Source organism: Antechinus flavipes, chromosome 1 (assembly GCF_016432865.1).
Source record: "Antechinus flavipes isolate AdamAnt ecotype Samford, QLD, Australia chromosome 1, AdamAnt_v2, whole genome shotgun sequence".
NCBI classification, from domain to species: Eukaryota; Metazoa; Chordata; class Mammalia; order Dasyuromorphia; family Dasyuridae; genus Antechinus; species Antechinus flavipes.
The window spans coordinates 347,668,465-347,689,013 of NC_067398.1; the positions used below are offsets into that span (position 1 = coordinate 347,668,465).

The 20,549-nt window shown below is 35.6% G+C and overlaps 1 long non-coding RNA gene across 1 annotated transcript; it reads right to left on the reverse strand.

The window, feature by feature from the left end:
• Window positions 1–2,337: 2,337 nt before the first annotated feature.
• On the reverse strand, window positions 2,338–20,542 carry LOC127543468 (uncharacterized). Its single transcript, XR_007949240.1, has 2 exons — window positions 20,447–20,542; window positions 2,338–3,949 (listed from the first exon to the last, which is right to left on the reverse strand). It is a non-coding gene; the product is annotated as an uncharacterized LOC127543468 (long non-coding RNA).
• Between the last annotated feature and the right edge of the window lie 7 nt (window positions 20,543–20,549).

Here is a 20,549-nt window from a genome sequence, read left to right on the forward strand (position 1 = left end):
AATATTTGCATATGTTTTTAAGAAGCTAATTCTAGCACTGCTTTTCCACAGAGTTGTTATAAGGACACTTTGAAACAACATACAGGGTGCCCCAAAAGTCCTACTTAAGTCCAAAGCTTAAAATTACACAAAGAGTTTTGGGATGGCTTGTTACATCGAGGAAAGCTGTTACTGTGTCTGGCCTTCAGCTCTTTCTTGTGGATTCATTCCCCTTTCTTTTTGCTGGTCAGGAATAGTAAGTATAAAAAAGAAGTTGGGGGCAGGGAGTGCTGGAGTTTGACCCCATTCTGCCTTTTGTTTTCTGTAAAGGACTTCATAGGATGAGTAGAACTCCACTTATTCAATTGTATTTATTATATGCACTTTTAATCAGTAAAATTCACTATCCTAGAAACAGTTGTTTTGTTTTAGCTTAAGCGCCTTTCACAATGAAATGTTTTATTCTTCTAAGGTTAGTATAGCTGAGCCCCAAATTCGCAGTGTGCTGCTCAGCCTTCCAGCCCCTGGTGAGAGCTTGTCCCTGCGCTTCATCAGTTCTCCGGGGCAGCATTTCACACTTAGCCCTCTGCCAGGGCCCCACCAGCGTCAATCACACCTACTACAGAAACAACCCTCAAATTTCATCACAGTGATGCTAAAATACACTCCACTTTGCTCGATGACCTAGCCCATTCAAGGGCAGACAAAAATGCTCCTCCTTTCGAACTTTCCCAAAGACCTTCTAGGAAGAGAGGCTTGTTCCCTAAAATAAACATAGCTTCTCATTGGCCAGACCCTGCAAAAGGACCCTAAATCTTGTGTTCCAAACCCCAGGCCTGGAACTTTAGTCCATGCGAGCCCCTCCCAGCATCAGCCCTCCTCCAGAGACTCCTGGACAATACGTTGTGAAAAGTAAGTCTGCACGCTTTGGCCTTTACACCTGAAATGGCTTATGCGTTAGATAGAGAGCTGCTCACATTTTCTAGAGGGATGAAATGCCATAAAATAGAACCAAATGGAGAAACAAGTAAGGACTAGTTTGTGGATTTTCCTATGCAGTTTTAGTCAGTGATATTTTCTTAGTTTAATATAACTCTGATCCAATTTGAAGAGGAATTTCTTGCTTAGTCTTAATTATTTTCTGTAATTTTTCTATAACTGAACCAGCAATGAAAACTAGAAAGAAACAATGTGTGAAGAAATAGATCTGTTTATAAAAACTATGCCAATCGTAGAGGCATTTTCCAGCCAATTTAGACTCCACAATCTTTGCCCTGAATTTATCTGTGTTATTTAAACCAAGATGCTTTCTTTTCTTGGAGTTATCTGGCAATTCCCACTTTTTGCATAGCCATATAATGCCAACTGCAGGTAGTGAGAATTGCCAGAAGGCTTTCAGATGATGAAAACAGGGAAATTCAAGCTTGCAGAGTGTCAGTACAGAGATTCTGCATTTGTGACAAAATAGTACCAAGTGAAAAAGGTTGGTAAAATGGCAGTACCATAATCTTGTTTGTTTATGAATCCATCTAAACTTTAAAACTGTCCTGTTTAAGGGTGTCAGTTACAGGCATCTGGCAATCGTTTAAAAATAGATAAAAGCAAGAACAACATTGCTGAGCTGCTGCTATAATTACTATCCATTACCTTTTCCCTTACTAAAGGTATACTTCATCTTTGAAGATTAAAGAATGAATTCCTTGGATGGCAATATAGTCTTTCTCCTTTGAAGGGATGTATAATGCATTTCATGAAAGTACATTGAAACAAGGTAAGGATAACATGAAAACATTTTTCTGGAAACATTTTTGCTGAAAAGCTTAGGAACTGCAATTCAAAATAAAGGCACTATACTGGACCAATATAATCTATACAGAGGTTAAAAAGCATTTTTTTCACTACATTGAGATTTAGACATTTGCAAACAAGATGCATGAGTACAAATTAAATGAATTTTAGGCATCAAATGGTCCTTCCTGTTTGAGTTACTTAAAAAATTAGTCATAGCTTTCCAAGTAAAATTTTTAAAATGGTATTATTTGACTTGTGAAATGTGTTCTATTTAATATAGCAATTTTTTTTCTTGAGGTGGGAAGACCAAGATTCTTATTTTATAGTTTTTAGACATTGTTCCTTAGTTGAATTTCATTTTTAAAAAAATGTCTCATACATATGCATATGGATATATGTGTATGCTACATACATGCACATGCACAAAAACTTTATGATAAATATTCTAATTTTCCAATATGAGTATTTGGTATTTCACTTACTTTTTTGTAAACATAAAATTTTAAAAATATTTTTTCAATAAAAATTCTGCAAGTGTGTGAAATAATGAACAAAGTAAACAAGTAATTAGAATATAAAATCTGCTTTATTTTAGTTGTCAGAAAAATTAAATAATTTTCAATAATATATGAGAGTATAATTAAAACATTACATTTAAGTGCTATGCCTAAGAAACAACAAAGTTATTGAAAGAAATAAATGATAGGCTTTTTATATTCAAAAATTTAAAAATATAGGTAAACTTAGATGAGAGATAAGTATGTTATAGAATCGCAAGACCAAAATATTATCTCAAATCTGTACTGAATATATATGTACATCATAAAGTAAAAAAATAGAATTAAAAATTTTCCTATGGACATTAAAGCACTGGTTTAACCTTTCCTATACAAACAAAATAGGCTAAATCTGAATGATATTCCCTTCTCTCTAAAAAAGAAAAGAAAGAAAAGCTAATTAAATTTATCAACCTAAAGATGGCATTTGGATGAGAATAAAAAGGAGAGAGAAATAAAAATTATGTAACTGGAACCATTCTATAGACTGCCAAAATCTGGATAATATATATATACACACACATATATACGTATATATATAAAATTGACCCAGAAATAAGTGATAGGACTGAATTATCTTAAGGACTATCTCATCTTTAAAATTCTATTATTTTAGAAGTGATAATCAATTATACACTGGAATTCTCATTTTTATAAAGCTGATAAATATATTAGACATTTTGCTGATGACATCATGCCTTAGAGAGTAAAGAAACTGAGAAATTGCCACTGTGAACTCAATTCTAACAAAAAAAGGGGGGATTGGTGAAGTGGAAGGTGACAAGTACTTGAGGACAAAGAAACCATCTTACCTTAGAGTTTTGTAATAGCAAAATAAAAGAATGCTGGATATAATCAGACATATATATCTAGACATTAGGAAAATATGTATAAAAAAGGTAAGAGAAACTATAGAAATGGTTCCCTAACCAGAGTCTCTGAAAAGAAAGGCAGTTAAAAAGGATGAAGAGATTCTAGAAAATGAAAATTTGATAATATAATTGTAATCTGTGACGCAAAAACCCTTTGTGTTACTTTTCTCGCTGGTGAATTGAGTACTGGATGTTCCTTCTTGTGTTGATGAGAATCTGAAAGAAGATAGGTCTTGGTCTTCCCACTTCCACATTATCTTCAGGGACAAGTCCCTCCAACAGACAGAAAGATTCTGGGAAGAATATGAGAAATTTCTAAATAATTGTTAAGCTCACTAGTGAGGAAAGTCTTCTATAAGGAGGATTCAAACAGCATGTTCCATAATGACAAACGGTCCTGAGAGGGATGAAAAGGGAGATGTATCTAAGATATTAGTGTGATTGATGCTCAGATCTCAGATTTTGAAAGAATGCATACAAATTATGGAAAGAAAAACATGTAATCAAGAATGATTAAAGAAGTGAAATGAATCTGAACAATAGTATCAGGACATTTAAAACCAAAAATGCACAGAAGATTGTAAAATATTAAATGAATGACAAAAGAATTATTTTTGCTTTATTTGGAAGAAGAAAAAGAATGAGCAGTGAGTCTATACTGCTTGAATTGATTATTTAAAGTTAACATATGACAAAGAGAAAGCAAAGTTACCAGCTTCTACTTGGTAACCATCTTCTTCAGTCTTCAAACTGGAAAAGAGAGAACAAAAATTATGATGAGTAGGGAAATGAAGGCTGAGCTAGATGAGGAGACAGTGGTATAAAAACACATGGTCACTTTAAATGAATTTGGATTTCCTTTTAAAGAACTCACAAATATGAGTAAAATCAAACAATGCAAAACAACAATAACAAATGTCCCACTGTTTATATACTGAAAAATAGTGGAAAAAAGAAAAAAAATTATGAACAATTGGATCCTAGAAGTATTGTACTATGCAAAGAATACTAGATTTAGTGCCAAAGGACTTGTGTTTGAGTCCTGGCTCCATTACTTATTACTTACGTTAGTTGATGGGACACAAAGATGCAAAGGAACATCCTAGCCTTCAGGGAATTTACATTCTTAAGAGGTGAACACTTGAGCTCTGTGATTCTTGAGGGAATACAGATTCTGAGATGCAGAAGGAATGCATTTGAGGTATAAGGGAAAATTTGAATAGCTTCCCAGAGATGGGAAATAGATTGCTAGGTACTGTGATGGATAAAGCCCTAGATTTAGAATCAGGATGACGTGAATTCAAATCCTGTCTCAGACACCTAGTTTGTAACTTTGGGTAAATCATTTAACTTGGTTTACCCTCAGTTTTCTCATTTGTGATAGTATGTATCTTACAGAGTTCTGGAGAGAATCAGATAAGAAAATATATCTAAAAAGTTTTGAAAACCTTAAAGTGCTATGTGAATGTTAGCTATTATTATTACTACTCTTTTTGTTGAGTATGTGAACAATTAGTAGTTTAATTTGATGGGAAGATAAAGTTCATGAAAAAACAGCATTTTTTTTAAAGACTAGAAAGTTAAGTAGGAGCTAGATTTTGTAAATGAAGCCAGATGTTCCTTAGGTTTATATAATTCTTATATAATAAGAATATTATATACACACTTGAAAAATACAGAGTTTACATCTCCATCTAAATAATAAAAAAAATCTAAAAATTTAACTTCTTTTATTGATCCAGCAGATCAAGAGAAGGTTGCAGGTAGAGCACACATTGGTTTCAGCTAGGTATTTAGTGCTACCTTCCTTAATATTCTTTTTTTTTTTATTTAATAATAACTTTGTATTGACAGAATCCATGCCAGGATAATTTTTACACGACATTATCCCTTGCAATCACTTATGTTTCGTTTTTTCCCCTCCCTCCCTCCTCCCCCCCCCCCCAAGATGGCAAGCAGTCCTATATATGTTAAATATGTTGCAGTATATCCTAGATACAATACATATTGGTAAAAATAACTCGGGAAGAAAATCAAAAATGCAAATAGTTCACATTCATTTCCCAGTATTCCTTCTTTGGTGTAGCTGTTTCTGTCCATCATTTCTCCAATGAAACTCAGTTAAGTCTCTTTGTCAGAGAAATCCACTTCCATCAGAATACATCCTCATACAATATCGTTGTCGAAGTGTATAATGATCTCCTGGTTCTGCTCATCTCACTTAGCATCAGTCCATGTAGGTCTCTCCAAGCCTCTCTGTATTCATCCTGCTGGTCATTCCTTACAGAGCAATAATATTCCATAACATTCATATACCACAATTTACCCAGCCATTCTCCAATTGATGGGCATCCATTCAATTTCCAGTTTCTAGCCACTACAAACAGGGCTGCCACAAACATTTTAGCACATACAGGTCCCTTTCCCTTCTTTAGTATTTCTTTGGGATATAAGCCCAATAGAAACACTGCTGGATCAAAGGGTATGCACAGTTTGATAACTTTTTGGGCATAATTCCAGATCGCTCTCCAGAATGGCTGGATTCGTTCACAACTCCACCAACAATGCATCAGTGTCCCCGTTTTCCCGCATCCCCTCCAACATTCATCATTATTTTTTCCTGTCATCTTAGCCAATCTGACAGGTGTGTAGTGATATCTCAGAGTTGTCTTAATTTGCATTTCTCTGATCAATAGTGATTTGGAACACTCTTTCATGTGAGTGGTAATAGTTTCAATTTCTTCATCTGAAAATTGTCTGATCATATCCTTTGACCATTTATCAATTGGAGAATGGCTTGATTTTCTATAAATTTGAGTCAGTTCTCTATATATTTTGGAAATGAGGCCTTTATCAGAACCTTTAATTGTAAAGATGTTTTCCCAGTTTGTTACTTCCCTACTAATCTTGTTTGCATTCGTTCTGTTTGTACAAAGGCTTTTTAATTTGATATAATCAAAATTTTCTATTTTGTGATTGGTAATGGTCTCTAGTTCATCTTTGGTCACAAATTTCTTTCTCTTCCACAAGTCTGAGAGATAAACTATCCTATGTTCCTCTAATTTATTTATAATCTCGTTCTTTATGCCTAGGTCATGGCCTTAATATTCTTTTGAACAAGGTGGAGAAAAGTGGGCTACATGCATGTAGTTCTGTAGATTGCTTTGTAATTGAATATTATCATTCAAGTGTGGATTCATGGATTGATTAATCTGGAAGATGGCTTCTAATGATATGTTATTGAATTTTATTCTTGATCCCTAATCTTCAAGCCTCAAGCTTGAGTAACCCCACACAGAAGATAGAATAAAAATAGGCTGTATAGGGTCAACTGGAAGTATATTAAAAGGTTATCCATCTTGATAAGGCAAGTTATCTTGAAGGATGATCCCAAAAAACTGCTGAAGAAGAAAGACCTCTCTCTTCTTGGGGAATTTGTCAAGCAAGCCTCTGGGAAATTAGATAATCAATTCTGATAATTATGAGTGTGTGGCTGAACCTGTTATTTTTAAAGTACATTCCCCCCTTTTTATGATACCAACTGTCTAGGAATGGTACTGAAGATAGAATATCCAAATATGCTGATACAGGCCCAATCTTGGACCTTCTTTGCAGTAATATATATACCAATCAGAGATAATAGTACAAGTGGCAGCATAGGAAGGAAGGATATGTTTCTAAGAACTTTGATATTAACTGTAATGGTTGTAGACTTAATTAGCATTACAAACCCATATCCTGAATAAACATAGATTACAAGGCCAAATATCTTGTCCATAGATGCAGGAAGAGGATCAGTATAATTAATTTGATAATCAGAGGCAGATCGAGGAACATGTGGAATCATACCATATTGATCCTTAAAAGGTAGACACTCTGGCATGAAAAGTATCATTGGGCAGGAGTGGCTACATCATTCTACTTAGTTAAGGGGAATTTATGGTTCTTTGAGGCAATTAGGTGATATAATGTATAGAATGCTGGATCTGACTACATTTGAGGCTAGGGAAATCACTTAATCCTATTTGCCTCAATTTCCTCATCTGTAAAATGGAGATGATAATAATAATAGCACCTAACTCCTAGGACTTCTGTGAGCACCAAAATGAGATTATATTTTTAAAGTGCTTTTCAAACCTTAAAGTAAATGCTAGCAATAATGATAATAGTGATTATTATATTGTTCTATGATGACTCCAACACAGCATCATCACCCCCATCTGTGATGAAGAATCCAATCCCCAATCTCTACTTTCTTATGAGGGTATCAGTCTGATAATTCATTTTGGCAATTGGAGTATGATATCTCTAATAAGCACAAATCTACCCCACAAACAACTATTCTCCCCTGATTACAAGCTACATATCTAAACCTATAGCCACCAAAATTAAGTAAAAAAAATTATTTACCTTCTTCCCTCAAAGCTCTCTCACAGGCTAACCATACAACAGGACCCCATCCCTTAAGTTAGATGTTCTTAATGGCAAATCTATGAATTTGTTTTAAAAGATATTTTGATTACAGTCTTACTATGTGATTTGTATTGTAATCTTATGTATTTCATTTTATGGATTGACAAACATTGTTCTAAGACCATATGTTTCATTACACTACCAAAAAGATTAGAACCCCCTGTCTTAGGGTATTTCCAGTACTGTGTTTATAAATGCTGAAATCTAGATGCATATGCCTTTCTCATAAAAGGCACAATCATCAGGAAACCAGGTAAAACAACCTTCTTCAAGAACTAGGTCCTCATAGATAGGGACCCATTGGTTTAGATAACAAGACAAGGTATTAGGGCTAGAATGGAGTGTCTCAGCCTGGGACAATATTACAAATTGGTCATCATACCTGAGTGATTATGATCTTGGATGAGCCATTTTCATCTAACAATGAAAGCTTTTGGTGGTCTACTCATTTTGTTAAAGGAACTATCTAATATTTCCCAATTCATGATGGCATTTTTGAACTAAAGGTAATAATATGCATCATCTATTCAGTAGTAATCAGGGCCCAATAACATGAAAACAATTGTTTCTTAAATGTAATATAATAGTTGACCACTCGGGAGTTAATGGCTATAAAAGCCCAAGAGGTCACTTAATGTGGACATTCATCTTAGTCCCCATGCATACTCTAGAAACTTAGATCCCAAAAGGATCATAAAGGCCCCAAGGGAAAAATTGATGATGAGCCCCCTTAAATCCCCCAAATCCTGTTCTAGTCTCTGCTCAAAAAAAAAGAATTTTAATAAATAGGAGCAATTTAAAAATACAGATGTGGAATATCTGGGAGTATTTGGGAAGATCCAAAGAGTTCAGTAAAACTTTGAGTTTCTTTTTTTTGTTTTATAAGACAGCAAATATCATTAATTCATTTATGACTATATTAAGATCATCTAGGCAATGTATCCCTAAAATGTTAACTAAATGGCCTAGATCCTGAATTTTTCTTTGTGTTTCTCTCCTACATTTGTGTCTCATGTGAACCATTATTAGAACTGGGGCTTCATTTGATCCAATCAGAATTATATCATCAATATAATGATCAACATCAATGACCTCAGGAAGTAGGATCTCTTTCAGGTTTCTATCCTGAAAGAAACTGGCAATATAAAAGGGAGTTCAAATAAAGAAAAGAATAATGCTGAGAGTATGCTCTCAACTCCTTTCCAAGTAGAGACAAACTGATCTCAGCCACATGGATGGAGAAAAAGCCATCATTGATAAGAACAATATCCTCATGCCACTCACCTGGGATTTGCATACTCTAGTCCCATGCCAATGGGAACAGCAATAAGCAGGATGACCGAAATGTTCAACTGCCCCTGTCATCTAGTTATTGATTACCAGGTAATACCCATCCATCCTCACTAGCCACATAGAGTTATCAAAAGGGGAATTTTTCTGACAGAATATTCTAGCCTCCTTGATCTCCATTACAAGGAAGGAAATATCTTTCACCATCATCCCTCAATCTGATGTCATTTAATATTGATTACAGAGGATGGTTTAGGGGTCCTTAAACTATGACTGCGGCCAGATGCAGCAATTGAGGACATTTATCCCCCTTACTCAGGGCTACGAAGTTTCTTTATTTAAAGGCCCACAAAGCAAAGTTTTTGTTTTTACTATAGTCCAGCCCTCCAACAGTCTAAGGGACAGTGAACTGGCCTCTTATTTAAAAAGTTTGAGGACCCCTGGTTAGACCTACTTAAAATATCTAGCACAAAAACTACTGAAATACCCAAAGCCGTACTGATTTCCGAGAACTCAAAATGTCTGCACTCACACAAAGCACTCTTTTTTATTCAGCCCCACAATGGAGACCAAAACAGAGGTTTTTCTACTCACTTCTACCAGAACAATCATAATTCTTTGTCATCCAGTTCTCCAATAGAAACTGAGGTAATCCTATGAAGGAAATGAAGGAGCCGTGTAAAAATATGGTCTGGCTGCAGACCTTTAGATATCTGGCGTCTCCTCCCTTCTCAAAGCAACAGTAACTCAAGCATATGATCTCCAGTCCCCCAGTATCCTACAGCAATTCATGAAGTTGGGAAGAGGAAGAGGAAAGAGAGAGCTTTCGCCTTTTCCTTATATGACTCTAACAATCTCTAAAATATGGACTTGTCTGGAAGCACAGAACAGGTAGGAGGAAACTTTGAAGGATGTTTTAAATTTTGATAGGGTAGAAAGACCCATATTACTTTAGCCCTGGAAGTCCTGATAGAATTTTACCAATATTTTTGTAGGATGACCATCAATTTTCTTATACATCCCGTGCTTTAAAAGCCAAAGCCAATATTCACTAGAGGAAAGAATATCTTCACAGATACCCACCTAACATGAGCATCCTGAATAACTTAAATCAACAAGTATTTATCAATTGCTTACTATGTACCAAGTGGGATGGGCAGATGAGAACAATTCATTCCATGAAGGTGGCTACATCAGGTGCTGTGGAGTGCTTTGGCGTTTGTCAGATATTGAAGTTACCAAGGTCATCTACTGCATCCTGAGCCATTGTCAGTTATTCTGATTTTTGTCTTGTCACAGGACTTTGATGGCTCTGGAAGAAAGAGATGTCTTTGTGTAACTACACTTAACTTAAATCCAATTTAGCAACAAGTTAAAACTTCATCCCATGATGCCATTGGTCCTCTTTGAAAATGAAGGATGAGCAATAACAACAATAAGCCAGATACTGGAGTCCCTTGGATTAGTCTAGTCTCTCTCAGCTGGTTAGAAAATGGTGGTTAAAATAAGGAAAGGAGTCAGTGTCCTCTCCACATCCATTTCTTTAGGCCAGCCTATTTATTTACTGCTTATGGGAACTGTCAGGGGAACAACAACCAACAAGCATTTATGATTCACCTATTATAAGTCAAACACTGGGGATGCAAGGACAAAAATGAAACAGTTCTGCCCTTAAGAAGTTTACATTCTATTGGGTGAGGGAACAGACATAAATAAATATATTCCAAGTGAATATAAGGATACTTAGCAAGCAGCTGGAAAGATCAAAAAAGATTTTATATAGAAGATGACACAAGAAGATTTTGAAGAAATCAAGAGATTCTATGAGATGGAGGGGAGATGGCCATATTTGGAACCTAGATGATATAAAGACCAAATGACTGCAGAATAGACATGTATAAGGCTGTATTCTACTTCAGATCCTCTCTTTCTCCAACTTTGTCTCAAGTTCTCCAAAGTCCTTAAAGTTAGGGGTTTGGTCCCTCTTAATTACAAATTTTCTATTGAGAAGACTGCCTTTTAGGCTCTATTAAAGCAAACATACTTAGGACTTCATTGGTTCTTGTGGTCTCATGAAAGAAAATAATTTTCCACTGGTGTTTACTCTCCACATGATTTCACCCTTTGTCCTTCTTGTCCAAGAGTTGGGATCAGTCCTTTACAGAGATTTGTCCCTCTGTAACCCTCTGCTGGAATGTGACCTCTTGTTACTTTTAAAGAAGTGGTCCATCTCCTCTAAAAATTCACTGGACCTTAGACAAAGTTCTCATATTTAATGTTCACTGTTAACAACTGTAATCACTAGATAAATCCTACTAGATAAATCACTAGGATTTATCTAGCCTATTAAGAATTGCTAAGCACTTTGCAAATTTCTTATTTTAGCCTCACAATACCCCTGGGAGGTAGGTGCTATTTTTAATGCCCATTTTACAGATAAGAAAACTAAAACAGACATTAAGTCCCACAGCTGGTAAATGTGACCCTGGGAACTCAGGTCTTCCCGACTCCAGATTTGGCACTCTTGCCACCTCAGTTCTGAAGTTCTTAGAATCCTTAAGCTTCTTCACCCATATTCCACCTGCCTCTTATGGAAGAGGAAGGAGGTTGTTTGGTTTGGGATAATTTTATATTTTCAGCTATTCTGTGGATCACCCAAAGCCAAAGAATTCATTACCTTCTAATTATAATTTTTTTGATACTTAGGTTGATTTTTGAGGAGCAAAATTCATTATAAGACCATAATTGAAGCTTTATTACTATGTAGAAATTACCAGTCCTTGTGTACTCCTGACATTGATTTTGGAAATTCAAGGTCACTTCTATCCCTCTAGGCACTAGAGGAACATTTTTCCAAGGAGAAATATTTTAGCATATATTTAGTATATTTTAGTATATTTTAGCAAAGGTGATTGAACAAGCAGTTGGGAAAAAAATGTCACCAGAAAGGTCATAAGAAGAGAAGAGGATTGAGGGAACCTGAAAATTAAATTTGGTTATAAGAGTCAGCAACCTATGACCATTAAAAACACTTTAAAATCATGATAATAGCTAACAATTATATAATTTTAGGATTTGTAAAGCATTTTACACATATTATCTCATTTGATCCTTTCAACAACTTTGTGAAGTGCTATTATTATCCTCTTTTTAGAGATTAGGAAACTGAGATTAAGAGAGGTATGTGAAAATCTGCTTTGTTATTTTTGTTGTACCTTATACATTTATAGTAGCACAATCTTGCTTGTCTTCCTTATCCTAATCCTTAAAAGGAAAAGGAGCAGGACAGCCAGGACAATCAGTGACCATTCTTTCTATGTCTTGGACAGGGAGTCAGGATACCTAAGTCTAAATACTTACTATTTCTTTAATAGTTTTATGCTGGGCAAATGACTATGTCTTTAGAGCTCAGTTTTCTCATCTATTAAATGGAGGTTGTTCCAGGAAAGAGGCCTTCCAGCCTTCTCATTCTATGATTTTTAATTCCCCTAGATTTACTCTTCCTCTGCTCCTAATATATTCCTTCATAACAGCCTAACCCTCTATTTCACTACATACTTGAGTGTTTCCTTTCCCCGATTCTCATTGGAAAGGGTATATATTTATCAGCTTAGAGATTTGGAACTCAAAGTTTTCTTAGAATTCCTTTGAATCCAAACTCATTTCACAAATGATAAAAAACCAAATCTAGAGAGGTTAAATAATCTATCCAAGACCTCAAAATTATATGTGAGGTTTTATTTGAACTCAGGTCTTCTTGACTCTAAGTCCAGCAATAGATCAATTACATCATGCTGCTGTTCAGATAATTGAATAAAGTCAAACTTTAGGATTATTCTGCATAAGCAGAACCCAGCCTAGCAATGGTGAGAAATTATCTCTACATTAACAACTTTAGCAATCAGCTCCTAAGTATCTGTTCTTTTTCTCTGTGTTATCTGGGATCTGTTCCCTGTCACCTAGGGGTGACACATGGTTTTCTTCCCATGAGCACTTTTCTTTGCTGACAACAGCTACAGTTTCCAGTTGGCACATGGCCACAGGGCAGGAAACCCATTTAGGTGGATTTACCATCTGAGATTAGCTAATACCCCACCACTGTTCCTTTCCATTCATCCAGTACTTCAGGTTGACTGTACATGTTGGATTTACTCTCTGGCAGAATTAAATTCAGATTAAAATAGCTACAGTTAATAAACCTCTTTGCATTTATCTGCAATGGTTTTTAGCCTCAAAGAAAGCTTCAAATAACTCTCATTAGCTATCATCCTTTTCCCCTGGGTACAGTCAGTGCCCTGTAGTTGCAATATGTGCTGAGATGGTGAGAGGGGTCAGATGAAGTGCTTTTCTCAGTATTACAGCACATGAGTAACTTAGAGAAGAGACACAAGTGACTGAAGGCGATATGGTCCTGATACCTTTGTTCTCATTCTCTTACCTTGATCTTGGGGAAAGGCAGAGATGAGATCTCTCTATATAATAACAAGGGCAAGGTGAGTATTATAAAATAACTGAGGAAATTCTTTATGCATTGATAGGAATACCATTAAAATTAGCCATATGTTTAAAAAATCAAAATTATAATAACTCAAATGAAAGAAAGATTACTGACTGAAAGGTGCAAATTCTTTTTAAATGTGATGACTTGGATTTCATAGCTAACTTTTCTACAATCATTTTCAAAGGAATTGGCTTATTACTGACAAAATTGTATATATTGTTGAAAGGTAAAATATACTTTGCTTTATTGGTGGTTATTGAAGACTACATTTTTTGTTTCAGATGAATTATTAAATTCATACACACACACACACACACACACACACACACACACACACACACACCTTATTTCAACATTCTAGCCAAATAGGATCCTTCAACTTGAAATACTTGTCTCCTACTTCCTGGCATTTATTAGACAATCCACTCCCCAGTCCTTCCTCATCTCAAACCCTCAGAAGCTTTATCTCCCTTAGAAGCTCACTTTAGGTGCCAAAATTGTTCTAATAATTTGTATACTCATCCTCACAAAATCATGGTTAAATGATACTTCACAGGTTATATAACCTATCCTGTTCCCAAAAGAAAGATATGTTATATGAGATAATCATCTTCAAAGTATTATCTGCTAATGGTTGGCTGTTCCTAATTAGACCCCGTGGAGCCAAGCAGAACAAATCCAATCCTTCTGTCACAGGATAGTCCTTCAATTATTTGAAAATAGCCATCTGCCTGTATATGTATTCTTAGAACTTAGCACAGTACCTGGCACATAGTAAGTATTTAATAAATGACATTCATTCATCCATTTATTCATTCATCATGTTCTTCTGATGTCTCTGGTTCTCCAAAACATCCCCATTTCCTCCCTATGTTTCTTTTGTAGCATGATTATGAAGCCCTTCTCTATCCTGGCTATCCTCTAAATGTTTTCCAGTTTATCAGTGACTCAGATACCAACACAGTTACTCCAGATATGGAATACATAGGAGGAAGGATGTAGAAGAATATCTAGATGAGGTGAAAATTCAAAGAATATATATATATATATATATTTTACCTAGGATAATCAAATATGGGAGATGCATGAAAAGAGAAAATGACTGAAACAACTGATAAATTAATTTCAATGCAACAAAAACATTACTAGGAACAAGATGCTGTTCTAGATTACCGTGAAATAAAGATAATAATAATTCAAATTTACATACATAAATTATAATTTATATAGGACTTTATATATATTATCACATTTAATTCTCATAACAACAGTCTAAGCTTTGTGTTACAAATATTGTTATACCCATTTACAGATGAGGAAAACAAAATTCAGAGAATTGACACAAAATGGCACAGTAGATAGAGTACTGAACCTGGAGTCAGGAAGACACTTGATAACTGTGTGATCTTGGCCAAATCACTTAACCTTGCTTGCCTCAGTTTCCTCATCTGTAAAATGAGCTGAAGAAGGAAATGGCAAACCAAGCCAGTATCTCTGCCAAGAAAACCCCAAATGGGATCATGAAGAAAGAGCTGGATTGTAAAAGGCTGAAACTCTGAATAGGAGCACTGAAATCAGACAACCAAACACTTAAGGCTAATTACCTATTGGCCAATACTCTATTAGTATATGCTTGGAAAATGGCCCTTCCCACTATTCTGTGATTAGATCTTTTGGTGTATACAGAGAATTGTGGGAAGGATTAGGGGGTGGAGTAAGACTAGCCAGAGTCACTTGGACGGTGGACAAGGAGAAAGGAGATTGTGGAGAGCTTGTGTCCATCCCCTTCACTTCTCCCCCTAAAGACCAAAAATAAAGACCAAGGACATTTGCTTATCCTTACTCGGGCTGATTCTAAGGCATCCAGGGTGCTAACCCAGACATCACATTGGAAAAGTCTGAACAGCAACATTTTGCAAGCAAGGAAAGTGAAGTTCAAAGAACTTCATGACTTGTACAAGATCCCACAAATAGGAAGTTCTAAAGCAGGGATTCAAATCTAGGTCTTCTAGCTCCATATCTGGGGCTTCTAGCCCTGCTTCAAGTCAGCAGACCCTTGCTCCCTAAGGATCTACTAATATGTAAAAAGTGGAAGCAAAGGGGAGCAGTGAGGCCAGAAATAAAGTGTGTATACAGAGTGACTGATACAAGAGAGACTGTCATAAGCACATAGGAAAGATCCAAAGCTGCAAGAACTTAGAGGACAGATGGGTCATTTTTGGGAAAGGGGGGTGGTTTATGGAGGAGAGAGAACCTGAGTTGGAATTTAAAAGAAAATGATGTACCTCTACAGGCAAAGATAGTCATTTTATTCTATACTTGGACACCATATACTGCTCCTGATATAATAATAACTCCTGAAAATAATAATAATACCACAACTATTGTTGGTGTTTGGTCATTTTTCAGTCATATCCCATTCTTTATGACACTATTTGGAGATTTTTTGGCAAAGATTTTAGAGGGGTTGGCCATTTCTTTTTCAGCTCAATTTATAGATGAGATGAACCGAGGCAAACAAGGTTAAGTGACTTGCCCAGGACCACACAGTTAGTAAGTATCTGAGGCCAGATATGAAGCCAGATGAGTCTTCCTGAATCCTGACACTCTCTCCATTGATCCATCTAACTACTTATAATAGTTAACATTTATCTAACACCTACTAAGTGCCTGACACTGTGCTAAGCTCTTTAGAAATATTATCTCATTTGATTTAAATGATCACAGGCCCTGAAAAAGAAAACACATGTTATGATAAGAATAGGGAACAGGAATAGTCCAAATTGGGGACTAGTATAGATAGTTTGGAACCTTTGGATAGCCTTGAATATTAGGAGAAAGAGTTTTATTTTATTTAGTAGACAAGAGGGAACCATCAAAAATTTTAAGCAAAGTAGTTCTGTGATCCAATTCATGCATAAAGAAAATTATCATAAAAGCAATTGTTGGAGGAGGAAGCAGAGGTGTTTGGGTATAGAACAGACTTCTGGTCTCAGATGAATTCATTTATCTTGTTTGCCCCAATTTTTTCTTCTCCATCTTAGTTATGAGTGCTCATAGATTTTGCTAGGCCAAGGATAGGAAAAATCATTTTTAGCTGGATGTCTGTACAAAAACAGGTAGAGGGCTGAATTTGAACCATAGGAAATATACCTGTGTTAGTGTGTAGCATAATATCTGTCATAATAAGTATTTTAGAAATGCCAATTGATTGGCTGACTTTAACTTTAGGAAAGCTTATCTCTCCCTATGAATGTCCATTACCCAATGGAAATAATTCTCCTAAATAACTGATGATAGATCTGTACCTCTTTAGTTCACTGAAATTTAAACATTCTGCAGAGCTCAGTATGAAGAACCATTAACAAAGACTTTATTCTCCCAGATTTACTCGGCATGAGAGGATGACAGACTCTGAGTTGGCCCCGAGGAGTGTCCTGCGTTTCCTATCAACTTTGCCTTCTCAAAAGATTCCTGAGAAATCAGATCTTGTTCTTCAATGCACAATATCTGGTAACCAACACTAGCTAATCAGCATGTGAAATCTAATTATAGAAAAGGCCTTTTGTTCTTTTTCATTTATGTTTTGTTCATGTTTCAATTCAGCATATTTATTGATGCTGTTTCTTATGAAGAACAACTTTTTACTGATGCAATATTTTTGATGTAATAGAATATCTCCCCAAACATAGGAAAAACCTTTACTTACTCTCCTTCCTAAGTGTGTATATGAGAACCTAGGTAAGTCATTTAACCTCTGTTTGCCTTAGTTTCCTTAATAATAACACACATCTGGCAGGGTTGTGGTAAGGATCAAAGGAAATGGTATTTGTAAAAAAAAAAAAATGTTTAGCACAATACTTATCAGAGCGCTGGCCCTTAAATGCTCATTTCCTTTCTTAGGTAAAACTGCCTAAGAGCCACATTCACCTGGTAGCTTGGGTAAGCTTCCACTTTTGTAGTTTCCTGATTGTTCACGAATAAACCATGTGGATACTCTACTTTGAAGGTCCTGGACCAATAGCAGTGCATTTAATTTGAATTTTGATGCCTTTTCATGTTATAACCCCCATAGATCCATTCTTTATGATCTGTGGCAGTTAGTATAGATACCTAAATCCACAATGAATCCAGAACACTGTTCGGTAATATCTTGCATCTCTTTCCTCATTTTCTATTCTGTTTTTTCCTACTAGAGCAGCCACCAAATAGCATGACTTTTTGAATTAATGTACTCCTCCCTGTCTGTCCTCTTTGAAAAAAACAAAAATGAGTGAATAAATAAATGGATAAAAGTTCAGTAATCTGTGAATAGAGAAGAAACAAAAGGTCTGGCTGATTAGCAAATGGAAGAATACTTGACACCCGTTGTCACTATGTTCATTTTCTAATAAAATAAACTAAAATTGGTACAAATTACTTAACCATTCTATCACCTTTAATGGACAAGAAGATGCCCTCTATTTACCTTCTTGGATGTAAATAGAAAGTAATAACATTTATTTGACTTTTAAATAGTATTATAGACTGAAGGGGACTCTAAAAGATGATCAAATATAATCCTCTTAGTTTACATACAGGGAAATTGAAATACCAAGAAGCTCAATGCTATTGTCAAGTTCACTGGGCTAGTTAATGATTGAGCTGCCATGAGAATCTAGGTTTCCTGATTTCCTATCCAAGATTTTTTTTTTTAACTTTTTATTGACAGAACCCATGCCAGGGTAATTTTTTACAGCATTATCCCTTGCACTCACTTCTGTTCTGATTTTTCTCCTCCCTTCCTCTACCCCCTCCCCCAGTCCTTTATATGTTAAATAGGTTACAGTATATCCTAGATACAATATATGTGTGCTGAACAGAACAGTTCTCTTGTTGAATTCAGGGAGAATTGAATTCAGAAGGTATAAATAACCCGAGAAGAAAAACAGAAATGCAAGCAGTTTATATTAATTTCCCAGTGTTCTTTCTTTGAATATAGCTGCTTCTGTCCATCCTTGATCAATTGAAACTGAATTAGCTCTCTTTATCGAAGAGATCCACTTCATCAGAATACATCCTCAAACAGTATTGTTGTTGAGGTATATAATGATCTCCTGGTCTTGCTCATTTCACTTAGCATCAGTTCATGTAGGTCTCTCCAAGTCTCTCTGTATTTATGCTGCTGGTCATTTCTTACAGAACAATAATATTCCATAACATTCATATACCACAATTTACTTAACCATTCTCCAATTGATGGGCATCCATTCATTTTCCAGCTTCTAGCCACTACAAACAGGGCTGCCACAAACATTTTGGCACATACAGGTCCCTTTCCCTTCTTTAGTATCTCTTTGGGTGTCCAAGATTTTTTTTACTTTTTCTTTGCCACAGATCCTTTTGACAGTTTGGTGAAGCTTATGGACATTTCACAAAATTGTTTTTAAATGCTTATAAAAATAAAATGCATAGCTTTATAAAATTGTGCTGAAATAATGGTTATTAGAATGTTTTAAAAAAAATTCACTGACACCCAGGTTAAGAACCTGATTTCTAGACTGCTTTCTATAAATGATATACTCTATCTTTTTAACAATTCTGTGAGTCAGTTATTCCATTGAAAAATCACATGATTACTTCAACTCAGGGGTGGAGCTAATCTTAATTATGGCCTATTTATGTTTCCCTTTCAATTTGTTATGATTCTCATTTTTCTCTGATTCATTTCCCTCTCTTCCTACTTTCCATCTCCCTCTTATCTCTTTGTTTTCTTTCCTTTTTTTGCTTTTTAAAGTATTTGAATCCGGGGTTCAAATGACCATATCTATGTAACATAATGTCAGACTTCCAAGTGGAAATAGTTTTGGACTATGTGTAAGGGGGGAAAAAGTATTGTTTTTAATTTTAGAGTTGAATAAATTTAGATTCAGACAAATCATATAAATCACACAGTAAATTGGATATCTGGATTAGATCTTTTGTCTCTAAGTTCACTACTCAAACTCTTTTTGATGTTCATCCCTTAATCTAGGTTTTATATATTTAACTGGAAAGGAGAAAAAAAATAGGACATCTATAGTAGCCTCTATTTTCTCAGGAAAAGTTATGCTATAGGCTTGTTTTTGAAAGGTGGAGGACTGACTTTGCTTAGGTGATTACATGTTCTGAGATATATTCTGGCTTAAATTGTGCATCTATAGTAGAACAGACAGAGATGGAGGTAAAAACCTAGCTATTTCTTAGCCATTCTCGGTACCCAAAATAGATTTCATAATGCTACTCAGAGAGCTTCAGTGTTATAGAACCCTACAGACTAGATTTCTCCATTACTTCTACTCTCTTCCATCTAAGGAATTCTGGAATTATTAAGTCACTTGATGACTATCAGAGTCTAAGATGATGGTTTTCAGTATGTACTCTATAAGTGGGTGCAACCTGTCTAAGCCTAAGGAAGAGTTGAGTGTGCTTATATCTCAGTGAGTTCCTGTCAACAACATAAGGACATCTCATTTAAATCATATTTTTACTATTTCCGCTCCTCAACCCACGTCTGCTCCCTGAAGCAATTTGCCCTATACTAGTTATGGTTCTGGTATGCAGGCAAATAAATGTTTCCTGTATATAGTCTAAATTCATCTTATGCTTTTGAACTTAATATCATCCTGTACAGACCTAATAAAATGAGCTTTGCCATAAAAAGCTTGCTCTATATGGACCACATTGAAAAGAAAAAGAAATGAATCACAAGAAAAATGAGAATAATAAAAAGTGATTGAAAGGGAACTGTAAGGCAAAAGGGTAAAGAAGGGTCATATGACTCTAAGGTCCAAGTTGGGCTCATGGATAGAAACAATCATAAAGAAGCAATTCTTGTTTAATTAGTTGCTTGGTTGAGGCGCCCATGGAAGTCATACCCTTAGCAAGAGCCCAGGGGAAAGGCATGTGCTGGCCTGCCAGCTTGTCTGCCTCTTACTCAGCAGATTGCTTACTCAGGATCCTACCTGAAGGGACAAGCCATTGATGAGGAATTTATCTCATTTGCCAGGAAGAACATTCACAGCATGCTCAGGGGGAGCAGTCATTGGAGCTGAGGCCAGGAAGACG